At 47.3% G+C, this 16,291-nt stretch overlaps 1 protein-coding gene across 4 annotated transcripts in view; it reads right to left on the reverse strand.

Moving 5' to 3' along the window:
- CYSTM1 (cysteine rich transmembrane module containing 1) overlaps window positions 1-16,291 on the reverse strand; it is a 59,251-nt gene that overhangs the window by 35,873 nt on the left and 7,087 nt on the right. Inside the window, exon 1 of one of the 4 annotated variants that reach the window (XM_054985800.1) lies at window positions 15,292-15,371. The exons of 2 other annotated variants lie outside the window; for them this stretch is intronic. The gene's annotated coding sequence lies outside the window, so the exon portion shown is untranslated. Of the gene's footprint in view, window positions 1-15,287; window positions 15,372-16,291 lie in introns of those variants that run through there. One more of the 4 variants, XM_054985799.1, reaches the window with a different exon arrangement.

Consider the following 16,291-nt stretch of genomic DNA (forward strand, 5'->3'; position numbering starts at 1 on the left):
CTTCCAACCACACCTTTGGACCACCAGCCCTTCAGGACAGCTCCCCTGGAAGCGGTTAGTAGCCATGCCAACAGGATGTCTCCCTCTTTGTATATGAGGGCAGGAATGTGCAATAGGCCATCTGAGTTATGATTTTATGATATGATTTTAATTGTATTTATATAATTATGTATTTTATGAATGCTGTACTCCGTCCTGAGCCCACTTGTGGGGAGGGAGGGCTAAATACCAAATCAAGTAAAGTAAAGTAAGGGATGTTCTTGAATTCAATGCCCATCTCCCATAAATACATGTGTAAAGTAGCTCAAGGGCAAGAATTTGCTTATTTAAAACATGTCTAAGTCACCTATCCACCCAACTTAAGGTCCCCAAGGCAGCGAATATTAAAAATATTGAACAGGCTTAAAAATAAATACATACAGATACAGCAAGCACATAGTTTATCTAGCCACACAAGTGAGTATTTAATTGCAGCTTTAATCCCATAATCAAGCATTTTAATAGCAGGCGATGCTAAGCCTCAAAAATGTAAAATGTAACTTCTTTAAACACCCATTAGAAATTTTTAATCACTGATCTCGTACAGCTGAGGCAATAAGCTGTCATCTGGCCAAGCAGTCACTAGGTTCCAAGAAGTATACTTGCCCCAATTACAAAACTTAGTTTCAGTTTCAATTGTGTCATCCTGTTTTAGCCGCATCAGTACGCTCCCCAATACCTTTTGCAGGTATTGCCTCAAGTCAGCAAGCAGCCACAAGCTGGGGCTAGGGGCTTGACTGGCAGCTGTGCCATTTTTGGCAGCCATTGCCCTGCCGTGTCTCCCATCCCTACCCTTCCCCGTCATTCATGCCCTGGGGCTGCCTTCACTCAGAACACTCCAGTTATCATAGGAATGTCTTTGACCACTTATTGCCTAAAGTCAGCACACACACACACACACACACCAAATTTAAAAACTAGAGCTTTGGGGGTCAATATTCCTCTCTGGTTTTCAAGGCATGAAGTCAAAGGTTCCTGTTTAATTCCCTTCAGCCACAGACAAGAGCAACCAGACAGCTGGAAAAGGCAGCCAGAGATCATAACTTCTGGTCAAGAAAAGGAGAGGTCCAGCCAGAGCTACAGCAGGAACTGGGGTGATTATTTAACCAAAGAGTGATTTTCCTTGGTGTGAGATAACCACAGCACAAAGAACAAGATCCAAGTTCAGTAGCAGCTTCAAGGCTAACAAGATTTCCAGGGTACTTCACAGTATAAGCTTTTGAGAGCCAAAGCTTCATACGACAAAGGGTGCCTTGACACTCAAAAGCTCACACCCTGGAAATCTTAGTGGCCATTAAGATGCCACTGGACTTGAATCTTACTGTTCTGCTGCAAACCGACATGGATACCTACCTGATACAGTAAAAAAGAGCATGCCAGGTGAGCGTGGGCTTGCACTAGAAGCAGAAACTGAGAGGCAGCCTAAAGAAAGATGGAGCAGGAAGGCATAAGTAAAACCACAAAATTAAAGCTGAGATCCTAAACACTGTGACCTGAATGCAAGTCCCAGTGAACAGAATTTACATCCAGGTAACAATGCACAAGATCAGACTTTAGGAGGGGAAAGGTGAGAAGACGAAAAATAAATACGGAACGGGTGAAACAAAATTAATGGGCGAGGAGATTAGACACACAAGCCGGGGGGGTGGGTGGGGGGGCAGTCAAAGATGCAGTCATTTATATGTGAATTAGTCTCAGTGAATTCAGTAGGACTTATGAATAAACATGAATTTAGGAGACTGCAGAGCCTTTGGGTCTCACCCTGCTGTTTTACATACTGGACTGTAACCATGTATAACTTGTTTGATTTAATTGGTTACCAAAGGCCTGGCAAGTATATTTTTCATTTATGGACTACCTTCCTACCTGAGACTCAAGGTGGATTACACAGTGTGTGTCAAAAACAATCAACAGGATAGAACATCCAACAAACAACACAAGGTTTGGATTAACAGAAATCTGAAAACAGAGCTAAAACAAAGCTTAAAGCATTAACATGACACCCTGAATGATGAAAAAAATTACACGGCAGCATCGTACTTCGTGCAACAAACAATACAGTCCAGTCACTGACTTGCCAAAGCATCTTTCTAAATCATTTCATCACAATACAGTCCTAATTACCTGTGCAAAAAAGCCCTCCTGAATAATTCAGTTTTACTTATTTTACAGAAAGCCAGGTGGCTGGGAGCCTACCTGACCGCATCAGGTGTCTATGGACTAAGTTACAAATATACAGCTATGGCAGCCAAGAACTGTCCTGCCCTCCGCCAGCTCTAAGTGGCATTATGGGCTACAACTTCTAGTGATTCAAGTCCAGTAGCATCTTAAAGAACAACAAGATTTCCAGGGCATATGCTTTCAATAGTTAAAACTCAATCAGATGCAGTCTCATTTGATGTCAGGCATGTATCTGACGATGGGAACTTTGACTCTTGAAAGTTGACACCCAATACTCGGCTCTGGTGGTCCCTTCTTATGCACCCAGGGCAGTCTGGCCAGGGATCCTGAAGATTTTTTAACCGTCTTCTGGGTATTAAGCCGGAGTCACTGGGAGAGTAGGAGTGGGGGAGGGTGGGTGGGTAACTGTGAATATCCTACAGTGTCCAGGTGGTTGGACTAAATGACCCTTGGGGCCCATCCAGCCCTATGATTTTCCACCCTAGAAATCTTGTTGGTCTCTAAGATGCTCATGGACTCAAATCTTACGCTTCAACTTCAGACCCAACACAACTGCCCACCTGAAACTGCGTTCTAGTGATGAAGACTGAAAAGTATTTAAAGTCAATCAAGTACTTAAGATTTAATGTTGTTTTAGAATATTTAATAAAGTAGCGTTCTAGTGAACAGAGTCCTGAGACTCTGTTGGTTGAGAGAAGGGAAAAAAATCCTTCCTTCTCCGGCCAACACGCTGATTCAGCTGAGCATAACCTTCAAACTATGGCTGCTCATTTATAAGGAGATTTGGGGGCTGAAATCCTTTAAAAGCTACAGCTTCTTAATCTGAGCCCTTCCCCACCAAATCCCACATGTATGGGGGGGTGCCTATAGCTATTCAGGGGCAAGCAAAAGGCACTTGGCACAAGCCCAGAGGCATGCTACTAAATCACATAATCCCAAACTTGTGAAGGTAACTGTGGGCCAACCCCCCGCTCAAACAAGCACAGAGAGGGTTCCCACGTGGACCTGCCGTCGATCCTGGCCCAATAGATGGTATAAAATCCATTGGGGGGGGGGGTGGAACCTTACACAAACCAGCTACTTAAACCTAGATCATCTCTAAAGAGAGAATATCACTTTGCAGGATCCTTGCAAGAAACAAAACCGATGGATTCACTAGCCATGTTATTGCCATTCAACAAGCTGCAATGTTACAAAACCAAAAAGTATCATCTAGCCTGCCTACAAACTATTTTCATTCCTCCTTTGCAGCATGCAGGTAGTTACCTCTCCTCCGGCTTACAAAAGGTTCCGGGTGGTGCAGATCCTTAGATGTCACAGATTGCCAAGCTAGTTGGCTTGACACAAGCCTGTACTGATTGAGGTGCTTTCAGACTTGCCTTTGAGCCTTGCCTCAAAGCAGGCAGGAAGTTCTGTTGCAGAAGATTTATTTACAGCCCAATTTACTCCACAGCAGGGACCCAAAGTGGCTTACAACACTGTTCTCCCCTCCTCCATTTTATCTCGTAACAACCACTCTGTTGTTATGGGTTACGTTGGCCCAAGGTCGCTCAGGAAGTTTTCAGGGCAGAATGGAGATTTGAACCCGGGTCTCCCAGATCCTAGGCAACACTCTAACCACTATCCTGGCTCCCAGAGATCTTTGCCCCGTGCAAATTTTATCAAGACCATATACAATGTATTAGGACTTTGCTCCTAGAGCAAGCTTTCATCGATCATTTACCATGTTCAAAGTAGTCTTTATTTACTTTCTTTTTTTCATGCAGAGCCCCTGGAAGCCAAAGTGGTACTGAGAACCAGAGAAGCTGCCTTACCTGTTACCTAGCTACTTCCTGCCCACCCAAGCCTTTCTTTTTTATGCGTGTTAGATTGGAAGTGAGAAAGAGGAAAACCTAAAAAACAAGAGTTTTTGTTTTGAAAATAGATTTCTAGCAGGGCAATGTAAGTTGTGGAAAGTTATACAAGAAAACATGCACCCAACAGGCTCACCAGTACCGTATTTTTATTGTAGCTAAAATACTAGAACGGTGGCCTGAGTATTAAATGGAAGACCAACAAAATCTGACCACCCAAAATCACATCATGCGAACATTCATTCATTTTTTTTCAAAAAAAGTATAAATATTAAGATGTTTCACTTCAATCAAATACAAAAGGAAAAGTCCTCAATTAGCTTGCCTTGATTTGAAAGTAATTCAAAGGTGGAGTCAGCTGCCTAGGGAGGTGGTGAGCTCCCCTTCACTGGCAGTTTTCAAGAAGAGGCTGGATGAATATTTGTCAGGGATGCTTTAGGCTCATCCTGCATTGGACAGCGGGTTGGACTAGAAGGTCTGTATGGCCCCTTCCAGTTGTGTGATTCTGAAAATACTAGAAGTATAATCAGCAGCTCTGGATACAATGTCTATGTTTGAGAGAACTGGGAGAGAATTTCTCTCTTGTAATCTTCTTCCATAAACATCCAAATAACACAACTCTGTATGACCACCACGGTTTGCAGGTAAGAATTAGCTACTGATCATTACCATCTGCAAACCAATTAGCTACTCTCCAACTCTGAACATTCTTCAGCATTCCTAAGTGCCAAATATCAGCCACAGCATGCCAGAAACCTGTACTGAGAGCCAAGCTACAAGTGACGCCTTACACAGGTTGGACACTTGTCAGCTTCCCTCAAGTTTTGATGGGAAATGTAGGCGTCCTGGTTTTACAGCTTGGCTCTCCATTACAGCTGCAAGACCAGGATCGCCTACATTTCCCATCCAAACTTGAGGGAAGCTGACAAGTGTCCAACCTGTGTCAGGCATCACTTGTAGCTTGGCTCTGATGCAAGGGATTGTCAGTTGGGCTGGGGACAGTAGACTTTGCTGAAATCTTAATTGAATAAACCTAGAACTAGGGAGATACAGTACAAAAGTGTATACATGGCCTCTTTATTATGAGCATATGCTGTCTGCACCAAAATACTAAAACTATGCTCCAAAATAAGCACGCAACACAGATGCAAGTGGCAAGGCACTTTGGTCTGGCCATGGCTCTCTCTGCCATGTACCTATATAAGCAACACACATTAAAACTGAGAAACGTATGAGGCTAGATACTGGGAACCCAATGCCATCAAACCTTCCCTGTGCTCAAGATGTTTTAAATAAACTTAGAGACTCCTGCACTGTGTCCTGGGGCTTATGCTACTTTATCCAGCCATGTCACAGCTGCTTGGGTTTGATAATGCGGCGGGGGGGGGGGGGGGAGGACCACATGTAGCCTCACTTCTCATGGGTAAAGTTCCAGTATTTTTGAGCATTTCCACAAGCTTCAGGTCATTCACTGCTTCCTTAGTTTCTACTCTAACTTACCCACAGCAGGTAGACTAGTGTTCTTTAGAGAAGCAATCAGCAGAACTTGAGACTCTCTTCTATGACACGAGGTGGTGGAGAGTGCTGTTGAGTCACAGCTGAGTTATGGTTACCCCTGGTGGGGTTTTCATGGCAAGAGACAACCAGAGGTGGTTTGCCATTGCCTGCCTCTGCAACCCTGGTCTTTGTTAGCTATCTCCTATCCAATTACTAACCAAGGCTGATCCTGCTTAGCTTCTGAGACTGGGCTTACCTGGGCTATCCAGGTCAGGGCCCCATTAGGTATAAATAATGTTAATACTGACTGGCAAAATGTGCCTCTCAAATGCAGCAGAATGAGATAACAAGAACACATACCAGTCAGACTCAGTTTTCAAACTCCAGTTTGAGAAGCCCCCCAAACAGAAGTAACACCACCACTACTCTCTCAGTTCAAGCCCATTCACTGATCAACAGCGAGTGATAAACAACTACTTTCTAACTCTAGCCTCTTGATCAGAGGCTTCAGCCTGTCTCACAATATCACCAGATCACACCTAAAGCACATCTGAATAGGCCCCATCAGGCCCAAATTTAAAGTAAACAAGCCCTTTGTCTTTTCTGTGTGGTGGTGGAGAGTGCCCTCAAGTCATAGCTGACTTACGGCGACCCCCTGGTGGGGTTTTCATGGCAAGAGGCTAACAGAGGTGGTTTGCCATTGCCTGCATCTGCAACCCTGGTCTTCATTGGAGTCCTTTTTCTGTAGGTTGGATTCCTCACCTAACCATCATATTTTAATAGGCATCATTTTCCAAGATCCCACTAATTGCAAAGGATGCACCAAGACCCAATCTCAGGGCAAGAAATGAAGCCAGGCAGTGACACAATTCTCAAGAGCTCAAATTGAATTCATATGGCACACAGTGAAGAGGCTGAGGCCAAAGATGCAGATAAGAGCCCAGCTACTGTGCTGCAAAGCAAGGAATGATACACTTGCTTCCTTAAGGGAGCCTTTTTGGAAGTCCTCGGGCTAAAGAGGACGTTGACCTAGCTGAAGAGCATGAAGGGCTTTTGGCAGGAAAGGTGAGTATTCAGTCATGAATACTTCTTCCCCAGTGAAATCAGACCCATCACAGGACTCGTCATAGACATCATTACCACGATCTGACAGGACAGTCTAGGCTACCACTAGCAGTATGCTTTGGAAGAGGATACTGTGGCACAAAATTGGGACGGGAGTTATTAGGGGAATCTCCCCTCTTCTAGTTCATCCCGGCAGACAGTTTGGCCCACTGCCTGGGCCCAAGTACTCTCTGTTTGGTGTCGTGGTTAAGAGCGCAGGACTCTAATCTGGAGAACCGGGTTTGATTCCCCACTCCTCCACTTGAAGCCAGCTGGGTGATCTTGGGTTAGTCACAGCTCTCTCTCAGAGCTCTCTCAGCCCTACCCACCTCGCAGGGTGATTGTTGTGGGCATAATAACAACATACTTTGTAAACTGCTCTGAGTGGGTGTTAAGTTGTCCTGAAGGGCGGTATATAAACCGAATGTTGTTGTTGTTGTTATTTGCTACCCCACTTCTTTTGGAAGAGCTTCCTGAAAGATGCGAGGAAACAGTCCACCCTGAGGAACTTCTTTACGAAGATAAATCTTTCAAGAGAGCTTTAGGGGCAGGCTGAGTTAGTTCTTGGGGTTAAAGCAGTGTTTGTGGCTAAGATACTGACCTAGGGCATATATCAGATGTATAGCTGGCACTGTGCATGTATTTAGTTTTCATTTTTTGTTGTGTTACCCATCTAGAGGGAAAGGAAAGCCTAAAAACAATTTAAATAAAACGTGTTTGTTTTCAGCAAAAATGCTGCAATTTGGAAAAGTGTCTTTACCTGAGAAAACGAACAAAAGAAAAAGCTTCTATTGCCCCTGACTAATATCATTGGGGGGGATGAGTAGCTGCGAGTCCCTTTCTGCGGAGCTCTCCAAAGAGCGGAGGCAGCAGGACAAGAGCCCCTCCTGCCCGGCGACACCGTCTTTTCAAGACCTCAGCTTCCTCTCCCCATTAACCGGCTGCCCCTTTTCATGATGGAGAGACTTTTAATCATGCTCTGGTAAACCACCTCTGCTCATCTCTTGCCTTGAAAACCCTAGGAGAGGTTGTCATTAAGTCAGCTGCCACTTAATGGAACATTATTATTATTATTTGTTCAAATCTGTACAGCACCAAGTATTCCCTGATGACTGACGCATGCCGGGAACTCCCCAGAACGCACAGCACAGAACATTATCTGGGGACAGATCCTTCTCTGGCTGAATCGCTTTAACAACGCGCCTCTGCCTATTTTATATTTAGAGTAAAGCTGAAGAGGCAACCTGCTGAATTCAAATAGGTAATACATTCACCAAGTTATTGAGATGATCAGCAATACCTCCCGTGTCAACATCGAACCAGAATACCTACAGTTACACAGAGCTGTCTCAGCTTCCACAGAGCAGCAGAACATCTGGACACAGGAAGTACTGGTCACCCAAAGCAAGCTCACATGGAAGCAAATTATACTGAAATAACTGGGGCTCAATAAAGGAGGCTGTTTTAGAACTGGGTCACCAGTCCATACCAATACACTGAAACAGGGGGTTTTTTCCTGGGAAAAGAGGTGGTGGAACTCAGGACCGCACAATGACATTACTTTGGACCAGCTGGAACAATGGGGGAGTTTTTTAAAGTTTAAATCGCCCTCTGCGAAAATGGTCACATGGCTGGTGGCCCCACCCTTTGATCTCCAGACAGAGGGGAGTTTAGATTGCCACAGCGCGCCATAGCATGGAAGGCAATCTAAGCTCCCCTCTATCTGGAGATCAGGGGGCGGGGCCACCAGCCATGCGACCATTTTCAAGAGGTGCCGGAACTCCATTCCACCACGTTCCAGCTGAAAAAAAGCCCTGCACTGAAATGAGATCTCCAATACGACCACTATAGGGCCTTTTTTTCAGCTGGAACGTGGTGGAACGAAGTTCCAGCACCTCTTTAAAATGGTCACATAGCCGGTGGCTCCGCCCCTTATCTCCAGACAGAGGGAGTTTAGATCGCCCTCCGTGCCGCGGCACAGAGGGTAATTAAAGCTCCCCTCTGTCTGGAGATCAGGGGGCGGGGCCACCGGCCATGTGACCATTTTCACTGAGGGCGATTTAAACTTTAAAAAACTCCCCCCTTGTTCCAGCTGACCCAAAGTGACATCATTGCGCGGTCCTGGAAGTGTGTGCGCACTTTGTGTGTGCGCATGTGCTACCTGGGGCACCACCTCCTGCCAGGAGTTGCCCCCTGTGCTGGCAACCCACTGAGTTCCACCACCTCTTTTCCCAGAAAAAAAGCCCCGATTATGAACATAACCTTATAGAACAGTGCTTTGGATAGCTCACATATAACCCTGAGAAGAAACCATGGAAGACCAAGGGCATAACCAGTTGTGACAGATGTGTTTAACAGATACTTGAATGTGCCTGTGATCATGCACACAAATCTTCATGCTGTCCTACCTCTTTGCCTGTGATTCTTCTCTGTTCTCCTTTTAGTATGATTGTGTGCTTATGTATGTAGTGCTTGCATATCTCGTTTACTGAGACTGCAATGAAAGATACTGATTCAGTCCAGATTTACTCCCGACAATCTATGTTTTATACAATATGCAAGTATGGTGGGAAAGCAGCATTGCAGGTAGGCAACATTTGCTAGTATTTATGTTTTGGCTTTAAGGTGAGGTGCGCGGGCTGGTAGACATTTGTTATCTGTGGTGATACTGGTAACAGATTTGCCAGTTCAAGCCTATGAACAAGCAAGCTTAGGCACAACAGCTTATCTGAATGTTCATACACACAAACTGAGGGTTTTTTTTTTAAATCCAAAATTGGCAACATAAAATTCCATTCAAATGCACCCGACATTACTGATGCTGGGCACATGGTCACAGCAAGAAGTCCCTTATTCTGAATGTTGAAAATTGCAAGGCATCATGGGACAACATCAAGGTAATGCATGTCCCAGACCTACTATCATGGGAGAACAATTGCTGATATTGACTAAAAACAAGGCTTCTCAAGAGCATGCCTAGATCTGAATGAGGCCTGACATTAGAAATGGAAACGTCCAGAAACCAGTGGGAGAACACTTCAACCTACCAGGACATTCCATCAAAGACTTAAAGGTCACTGTAGTTCAACAGAAACCTTTCAAAAACAAAATGCAAATTTGACTCTGTCAAGCTGGGACTGAATAGGGACTATGAATGGTTATCACATTACCACAGGTAACAGATTTCCTTTACAGAGGTGGGGTCTGGGGGAGCTCAGTGGTACCTGGCGTGGGCTTTCGGGAACCACAGATCTCTTTGTCAGATGCATCTGGCAGGGAGAGCTGTGGTTATCGAAGGCCCATACTGCATTGGAATTGGATGGTCTAGCTGTTTGGCTTCTACAAACTAACAGGGCAAACTCCTTTGAAGCCAACTGATACACACACCAAAAGGAGATGTTTACATATACTAGCAAAGGAATGTTTTGATTGCTCCCTCCCCCTCCCCCCCTAATTGCCTCTTCCCTCTGCTCTTCTGTGTTTGTCCAGTCTCTGTATCAGGCATCTGACGAAGAGAACTTGATTCTCGAAAGCTTATGCTAAAATAAAATTGGTTAGTCTTAAAGGTGCTACTGGACTCTTTTTGATTTTGCAGATGAACAAAACATTCATTAACAGGACAATAACAGCATTACTCCAGGAGTTAATTTCAAGACAAGAGCCCTGTGGCGCAGAGTGGTAAGCTGCAGCACTGCAGCCCAAGCTCTGCTCACGACCTGAGTTCGATCCTGGCGGAAGCCGGGTTCACATAGCTGGCTCAAGGTTGACTCAGCCTCCTATCCTTCTGAGGTCGATAAAATGAGTACCCAGCTTCCTGGTGGTAAAGTGTAGATGACTGGGGAAGGCAATGCAAACCACCCCATAACAAAAGTCTGCCGAGAACACATTGTGATGCAACATCCCCCCATGGGTCAGTAATGACTCAGTGCTTGCACATTTACCTTTACCTTAATTTCAAGACAGCAAGCATGGGAGGTACCAGAGAACAGCAAGGTTTCTTAAAGAGAAAAAGAGAGCTTTGAATGTGATGTTTCAGATAACTGACACCATCTCTTAAAACAGCTCTGTCTCAACTTTCTTTTGGCCCAGGCAAATGTTCCAGCAACACCATCTTAGAACTCGGCTCCTCTGCTGTTGTTTTCAAGATACTTTTGTATGACCTCCAGCTCAAGTTCATCTGGAGACAAGATAGTGTTTTGCAGTTTTACAGACCTTTAGGTCCCAGTGCCCAAATTACCATTCCTCCAATCAGTTCTTGCTTACTGTCTAATTCGTTAAATATGTTCGCTTCTCTTTGGCACAACGTGGCCTTTTACAATTATTATCCTGATCTTGTGGTATGATCTGCCAGCAAGTTAGGAAAGTTCACAAAGAGGTTCTCTCTCCCCAAGCATTTGGCTGAATCCATGAAGCTGCCTTTTGCTGTTTGATTACTGCTATGATTTTATTTTTAATATCAGCCTTTAAAATGTTGGGCTTTGAAGGCATTTACTGTGAGCGACTGTGGACCAAATTTGAGAAAGATGGAATAAAGTAAATATTGTAAAGTAAACATTTTTGTGCTATCATTTAAGCTACATAAGAGAGGGATTTAACTCCAAACATGAATACACAGCATAGAAATGCTTCCAGTGAAAGCTTTCCATGGCAGTGGAAATAGGCCTTCACCCACACAAGTGAATGTCAGCCATTCAGTCCTCTGGGAAAAAAACGATTTCTCCCCACCTTTGGTGAAACCATTTTTCCTCCCATCCCAAACATAATGAGTTTTCTAGCTTCAATCAGTTCAGTTTGGACCACAGAACTCAAGAGGGGCCATTACGCCTACTTCTCTCTGAATAAACCCATCCCTTCCTTGGGTTCCATTTTAGTCATGCTTAAAAGTGAAAGAAAGATATAGACACTTTATCTGTATATGTTCAACTGCCAAACATCATGTTGTTCCAATTACCCCTATAAAAAGTAGATCCGAACGACTATTCTTCTCCTCACCCTATATTACACAGGAGTGGCAGTAGCCTGCCCAGGTGAGATGTGAATCAGAGGTTGGGTGGCTCATACTCTTAAGCCACCTTGCTTATCACTTCTCAGGTATCATTAGGGCAGTACAGTACAGTGCTGATTTGGAAAGGGTCCCTACAGATACGCGTACTACATTGCAGCACTACACAGAAGATATTTCCATTTACTTTTACTTCGGGCAAGGTCTGTTTGAATGGACATGAGCAACAGTATGCTTTAAACACCACACCTAGGCTAGAAGACATGCCTAACTGTGTATCTTGTGCCCAATAAGAAAATTATACTGAACATTCTTCAGCTTTTCTGTCTTAATTCTCAATAGGCTCTTGTACTGCTACTGAATTCACTTGCAACGGGCAACTGCCAACCTGGACCTCTATCTCCAGCTTCAGACACATCAGGAGACTTAAGCATTTTAAGAGAGCTCTTAGATGTCAGATGTCTTCCTGTACCTGGAATGAAAATTTAGTAACAGGCTTTGACAAACTTTCTTCGGCTTTAAGGAGGCATCCTAAAAATTTAGGAGCCGGGTGGCTCATTTTTCAACCTTCAGGGTTTCGTATTCTAATGACCAAAAGTTCCAATTGTTGCTGCCACAAAACCTAAACCTCCTAACCTCTTCATGCGTCTCATGATTTTATAAAAGATATGGCAAAAGCCTGGTAAATAAATACAAGGATAACCTCGGCTGTCATCGCCACAACAAAAAGCTAACCCTCTAACTATGGCCTAAACGACTTCCATTTCTCATAATTTCATTACTGTTTCAAGAAATTCCATCTAACTGAAGCCTGGATCCAGTATAGAGACCAACGAGCTAATAATATAATCATCCCTCACCACTGAATGATGCAAAGTTAAGCATGCACATAAACCAGCAATGGTAAGAACTTCACGCACATTTATTTTTATGTCATACAACAAAACATTCTGATGCAAAATTATTACGTTTTAGACTGGATCCAGCCAGCTTTATTGCCCCATCTTAACTAATACCCCTTATTACAGCGCCCCCCCCCCCATGGTTTTTATTCACACAGGGCCCACGATCCTACAGACAGCCTTTTTGGTGCTCAAAGGGGATTCCCTTCCTCTCTTCTCCATGTGAAAAATCTGGCTGGATCCAACCACTGAGAATTGCCCCTGCTGAAGATACTAGGGCTCTGTGGCAACCTGATGCCCAGGATTTGTCATTCCCTGTGGTATGAGTGGCGGGTCTCCCATTTCAACCGTGGTTAATATACTGACTATTACTAAAGTTTCTAAAGAATGCAACCGAGAGATGAAGCAACTCATCCTCCTGCTCTGCACTTCCTCTTTAGAAAAGACAGACGTAGTATAGCGTCATTACCATGAGGTACCATAATGCCACATGACATCATTACTTACAGATGTTGTGGTCCAGTTCCAGAGTAGCTCCCTATAAATAAGTCTTTAACTGGGTTAAGGGGAGGCAGGACAGGCCTCAGCAGGCGTTATTCATCCCACCCCTGCAATTCAGGGAAGCACCTTAGCTACTATATTTAACACGAGTGTTAATGACCCAACAATGGGTCAATGACCCAACAGGTGCCCAGAACACTGCATACAGAGGTGCTGTTTCCTCCTGCAATGCCGCAAAAAGGAATGGAAATTCAACTCTCAGAAAAGGGGGAAAGGGGCTTGGCCAAGAAAAAAAGCTCAAGACGCCACTCCCTGCTTATCAGAAAGTGTACCTGACTTTCGGTTCAAAGGAAAAGATGGTGAAATTGCACCTAATTTCAAGAGGGTGTGGAGCACGAAAGAGCTATATTGCAGCCAGGAATGCTACCTGCTGCAAATCCGGGAGGAGAGCTGCAGAACTCTCCAAACATACGGAGGTCATTCTCCCACTTCCCAGGAGATAAATCTTGTAAAGAGCACATAGACCCAACACAGAACACATGTCGCTCAGGGGGTTTTACCAGCTTCTCAGTTAGAGGAGTTTATCATTAAAATACTCACCCAGCTCTTGTGCTAGAGAAACACTGCTATGCAGCAATCACATTGCAAGTTAAATAAGTATTTTCTTTTTTTTTTGCACCCTGTCTTTCTTCTGAGGCACTTAGAGCAGCTTATGAATCCCTCTCCTCCCTCTCAGGAGGAGTGGATTTAATGACTCCATATCCCCCATCAAAAAAAGGAAAAGCCCAGCAAGAGAGCAGATTAACACTCGCATCTGACAAAAAGAGCTGTGGTTCTCGAAAGCTTATCGGTTAGTCTTAAAGGTGCTACTGGACTCTTTACTACTTTGCTATTTACAGACTAACACGGCTAACTGCTCTGGATCTACTTGCATTTCTGCTTTTCCAAAGGGGCTACCCGCCCTGCATCGAATGGCCTTACCCTCTCCAGCCAGAGGCAGCAGCTTAACGTGTGGTGTAGAGATCAGAGTGTCAGACTAGGATCTGGGAGACCCAGGTTCAAAACCATGCCCCGTCCCAGGAGCTTACTGGGCGACCTTTGGGTCAGTCACACATGCTCAGCCTAACCTACCTCACAGGGTTGTTCTGAGGATAAAATAGAGGAGAAAACAGCCTAAGTGGCTTTGGGTCCCCAAATGAGAAGAAAGGCACAGTAGGAACAAGTCAGGAAATGCCCGTCCATCCTTTTCCCGCTACAGAACAGCTTCCACACCAAGTACGGCTACCGCCTGCACGAAGCCAACCCAATCAGTCTCACCACAGCCAGTCCCGAGACCTTAAAGACATCCCTTAGAAGCCTCAGCCCCCGCCCCCCGCCGCTAAAAGCGCCCCACGGGCCCTCTCGAGTGGGCAGCCGCGCTGGCCCTCAGCAGAGGGGCGGGGTTTGCCCCCCCCCCCGGGGGCACCTCCGAGACCCACACGACTTCCAGGGCGGCAGCTCCGGGGGGCTCAGGGCTCCCTGCTTCCGGCGCCTGGAAGCACCTGCGTGCGTTGCTGGGCGCCTAAAGACGGGGCCAGATTATTCGCAAGGCTGACTAGGCTGCAGCCTCGGGGGCCCCGCAGGGACTAGGGGGCCCGCCGGCTGTTTCTCTGCTGCTGAGGCGCCGCTTGTTCCCTGCGCCCGGGGCCCCGAGGGTTAAGGGCGCTTTGCACATATACCCGTATATTTACCCACAGAGATACTCGCATAAATACGCTCTACGGAGGACCTGCGGGACCAGGGCCAGGCTGCCGGCTGCCGGAGGATTGAAGCGCCGGAGGGGCCCCGAAGCACCCGAAAGCCTCGCGGCCCGGCCAGGGGCTCGCACGGCCCTGCCCGAAGAGGCGTCCGCAGGAGGGAGCTCCGACCCGAGAGCCGCCGCGCGGGTCGGAGAGGAGCCCCGGGGGGCGCAAACCCTGCCGCCTCCTGCCCAGCCCAGCCCAGCCCAGCCCGGGCCAGCCGCAGCCAGGAGCCCCGCGGCCGTCGCACCGACGGGCCGTCCGCTTCGCCCCTCGGCCACCGAGAAGCGGCGCCCCGAAGCGCGCCCCCGCCCCCCTCCCTCAGGGCCCGCTCCAGGCGACCCCCGGGCAGCCTCCAAGGGTCCCCGCCACCCCGCCCGCTGAGGGAGGGAGGCCGCGGCCGGCCAAGGGCGCTTCGCGCGCGGCGCACCTGCCTGTCTGCTCTCCTGCCCGCCTGGCGCAGCTCCTCCGCGCTCGTTCAGCCCGCGAATGACGGCCGGGGCTGCGCGCGCCGCCTCCCCCCCCCCCGCGCGCGCGCAGGCACGGCCCTGACGTCACGCACAGGGGCGGGGCCACCCCACCGGCGGGGAGGGGGCGCCGCGGTGCGTCGCTGCGCGCCCTCCAGGCGGCTGAGCGCATGCGCGGGGAGGGGGCGCCTCCCTTGCCCTCACCTCGCGCGAGCCGAGTGGCGCCTCCCGGATCTGTACGTGTGAACGGGAGCCGTGCGCGCAGCCCGCCCGCGCGAGTTTTGGGCACGCTCGGCTGCGCCCCCGCCCCCAGCTGCGCGAGCCGCGTCGAGCACGTCCTCAGCTCAGCGGGGGGGGGGGTGCGTGGGAGGGGCGGAGGAGCCGGCTGCGGCGGCGGCGGCGGAGCGTGTGCATGCGGGTGGTGGTTCACACGTGCAAACTGTCAGCGCGTGATGCGAACAGGGGAAGCGGGTGACGTGTGAATGAGCTCTGGCGGGGCAGTGAGTGAAAGGGCCGAGGTTGGAGTAGATGACCCTGGAGGTCCCTTCCAACCCTGCCATTCTGTGATTCTCTTCTCTGGGTCCAGTAGCACGTCTAAGACTAAGGAAATTAGGGGTAGGATATGAGTTTTCATGAGCCACAGCTCACTTCTTCGGGTATCTCGAATGTGTTTCATTCCGAATCATTCAAGAGTCAGGTCTTCATCAGATACAAGCAGTGGGAAGGGAGCTGTGACTCTCAAAAGCTCATACCCTGGAAATCTGTTTGGTCTTTAAGGGGCTGATGGGACCGACTCCTGCTCTTCTATTACACACCAACATGGCTACCCACCTGAAACTATCTTGAATAATTCAGCTTTGCATCATTTGCGGAAAGCCAGGTGAGTGGGAAGCTTTCCTGATCTCTTCAGGTTGGCAGTTCCATAAGGAGGGGGCCACAACAGAGAGTGCACGTGTACAGTTCATTT

Source organism: Eublepharis macularius, chromosome 7 (genome assembly GCF_028583425.1).
Source record: "Eublepharis macularius isolate TG4126 chromosome 7, MPM_Emac_v1.0, whole genome shotgun sequence".
NCBI classification, from domain to species: Eukaryota; Metazoa; Chordata; class Lepidosauria; order Squamata; family Eublepharidae; genus Eublepharis; species Eublepharis macularius.